We start from the raw sequence: 3,659 nt of genomic DNA on the forward strand, positions 1-3,659 counted from the left end.
TTTTATTCACAGTCTTGACTGCAAAAGTTTGTGATTTGTTTTTATTTTTGTATTTGTTATGTACTATAGATTCTGACAATTAAAAAAATCAGGCTCCTGTATTCATGAAATCAATCACTATCTTTGTTCAAACACGGCAGTAAATTAAAGTGCTGTTTTTGTGCGGTCTGTCATATTTTAGTAGCTATATACAACAAATCTACAGCGCTTCCTTTAGGCTATTTATTACGAAGCTGTCAACACTGTAAACTCTGACGACATGCAATCAGTTGACGAACACCCATCCATATATAGACTATGTTATTCAATAATATGTATAAAATTATTTTATTTACAAATTTTGTGTTTTCCCTGTTTTATTCGTTTAATATTGTGAGACTGGTGCCATTGCTTTTTTGTTTTTATTTTTTTCAAGAAAGAATTCAACCCCCCAGAATATGAGATAAATCCAGCCCTGTACATGATACAGATTTTTGTTGCCAAATTGGTTTGGAAGAGTGGTTGAATAAACAATTAAACTGAACTTGCATGCCTGTATGACTGACAATTTAATTGATCACTGAGAGAGCACTGACTTTGTATGATGTTGGTTCAATAGAAAAATGAAATTTTAAAAAATAGCTTAGATGTAGTGAACTACTTTTGCCATGATGCTGTAGCTTAGCTTGCTACATTACCAAAGGCTGTAGCTTTAGTGTAGTTAAGCTTCATTTAATGAAGAGTAACTGTTAGCTTAGCTCACTACATTTTCCAAGTAGCTTGCCCATCACTGTTAGAAAGTTCACAATGTACGGACTGCAAACGCGTTCTGTGTGAAAGCAAAACGAGTCTGTGCTTCTTCTGCACCGCATACGTAACGCACACGGACTGTAGACGCACTGCAGAGTATGTATGAAACAGGAGTAAAGTTTGGGAGCATTTTAGCCTGCTACGGCGAATTAAAATATTACCTGCATGGTTTGTAAAGCAGTCCTTGCGCATCACGGCAGCACCTCTGTGATGCACGAACATTTAAAGAGAAAGCACGTCGGACAGTTGAATGAAACGGAGTTTGGCTGGCCTCGGTAAGATTTAAATAACATGGAAGCCAATACGTTTTGTTTTGGATATACATTTTTGTTTACTGTTTTATTGCTGCTGATGGTTTACAGGAAGAAAATGTTTACTTGATTTTAATTTATTTTTTCTTATAAAACAAATGTGCCTGTCCATTAAAAAAATTATAGAGTTTCTTAATTTATGCATTTATGTCTGTACTGACCTAGCACTGTGCCTAATTGGTTTTAGACAGGGCATTTTTATTTACTTTTAGTATGAATTGGCCTATCAGCAGCAAAATATGCATTTTTTTTATTGAAGTACCCCCTTCTTTCTTGTGTTTACTATAATTTTCCACATAATTAAAGCAATCTCATGCTAAATTTGAGAAAAATTGAATAATTATCCGATTAGTCGACTAATCGTTTCAATAGTCGGTGACTAGTCGACTATTAAAATAGTCGTTAGTTGCAGCCCTAATTTCCACACCCCTAAACATGATGCGGAACAAAACTAAATGTGATTGGTTGCTTTATTCGTCAGTCATATCGCCTCTTGGGTGGTCCTTGGCCATTCAAAGCGGCCAAAGTTCCCGGACCTTCTGCTGTCAGTCTGAAGGTCTGGCTACGCGAGACTAGGAACGACTTTACTGGTAAATACAAAAATGCTCTGTTTACACAGGCAAAGACATTCAGTCTTTTTACTGGTAGAGCACCATTTACACATCATTTTCAATATACTGGTAAACTCTGTGGCATCGTTAACCAGAAATGACCTCTAAGCGGCTGTGCCTCCTGGTGTGTTTGTAAAGATGGAGGGGAGTTTACAAGTATTTCTGTTGATGTTTTCATTTTTGAGCCAAACGTTCACATCGTACTAGACGACTTCAAGCTGAACTACACAATGCGGAGTAAAAGCGTCATCTGCATCAAAATGTAATGTATGTGTATGAAAGGGGCTATTTACTAAATCCAAAGTTCTTTAAATAAATTCTGGATGGCGCAGGCCAATAGATTCTAACTTAAGATATAATGACAGCATGATTCACATGGTGCAGTTGATTGGTTTCTTTCACATCAGCAGCCAATGAGCTTGCTGCTCAACATTCAAATACTTAGTAAAACCCTCCACATTCCCCAGCTCCACCTGTATAGATCTGCTACAGGGAAATTTCATGTTATATAGGGGGTTATTTCATTTACACTAAATTGCTAAAAGTATTGAGACACCCCCTTCAAATTAACAGGTTTGACTACTTTTGTAATTATTGAAACAGTTTGGACAGGACCCTTTTCTATTCTAACATAACAATGCCTCTAATCCCAGCTAAACACCTCTGGTGTGACTTTAAATGCAGACCTTGAGCCAAAAACTCATCACCAAACACCAATGACTTGTACATATGGGTACAGTCATTTTAGACAAATCTAAAACTGTTGCAACAGAGATGGAAATAAAAATTTTAAACACATTATGTTTCCTTTTTTTTTTTTTTTTTTTTTTTTTTGCCACAGTTTTGGAAGTGCCTTTTTCTGTTCTAAAGAAGGGGGTGTTGAAATACTTTTGTCCATAGTGCATGTACTAGACATTGATTTTTGGTTAGTTTTTGGCTCAAGGTGCATTTAAAGTCACACCAGAGGTGTTCAGATGGGATTAGGACTTGGCTTTCTGCAGACCAGTCAAGTTCTTTCACACTGACTGAATCAATCATTTCTATTTGAACCTTGCCTTATACGCAGAGGCATTGTTAGAATAGAAAAGGGTCCTGCCCAAAGTGTTGCTATAAAATTAGAAGCATACAGTTTCCTAGATTATCATTATATGCTTAAACTTTAAGATTTGTACTCATGGAAATGACTCCAGTAATCAAACCTGTTCATTAGACGGGGGTGTCCCAATACTTTTGGCAAAATAGTGCATGTTATGTGCATATAGGGGTGTGACGGCACAGAAAACAAATAACACATTCTACAGAGGCGCTTAGGGGATATGGTTAGCCGCTTGCTAGCGGTAGCATTAGGGTTGCCACCCGTCCCTTAAAATACGGAATCGTCCCGTATTTGAGAATGAAATTGCGCGTCCCGTTTTGAATCAATACGGACGGGTTTTGTCCCGTATTTTTTTATAATTTTTTTAAAGCAGCATCTCATGCAGTTAATCACTGCGGTAAAGCCAGCCGCGGTACAGAAAAACACGGTCAAGCCAGCCGCGATTGATTATAAGTGTGCGCGCATATTACAGTGATTACGGTAGTTTCAGAAACAACACAGAGAGAACGCGCCTGCAGAGCGCTTTTCATTTAGACGCCCAGGACTGAGAGATAATACTACAAAGTGCTCGTGAATTTTTACTTACTTATTTATTTGCATTTCTACTTTAATATCCGTTTTATTTATTGGTGTGTACTTGACGGTTCTTTTCTGAGAAATGGGACATTATTAGACTTTAGAGTCTAATAAGTAGGGAAAAAAAACAATGATCAGTTTTTATTCAGGACGGCCCATATTATATGCAAAACTCATATGAAACCTTTTTACTGCAGCATTTTTGAGATATGGGACATTATTACATTTTAACGGGGTATATAATAGACCCCATTTCTAAAAAAGTAGAAAAAAAAC

This window comes from Garra rufa, chromosome 1 (assembly GCF_049309525.1).
Source record: "Garra rufa chromosome 1, GarRuf1.0, whole genome shotgun sequence".
In the NCBI taxonomy this organism is placed as follows: Eukaryota; Metazoa; Chordata; class Actinopteri; order Cypriniformes; family Cyprinidae; genus Garra; species Garra rufa.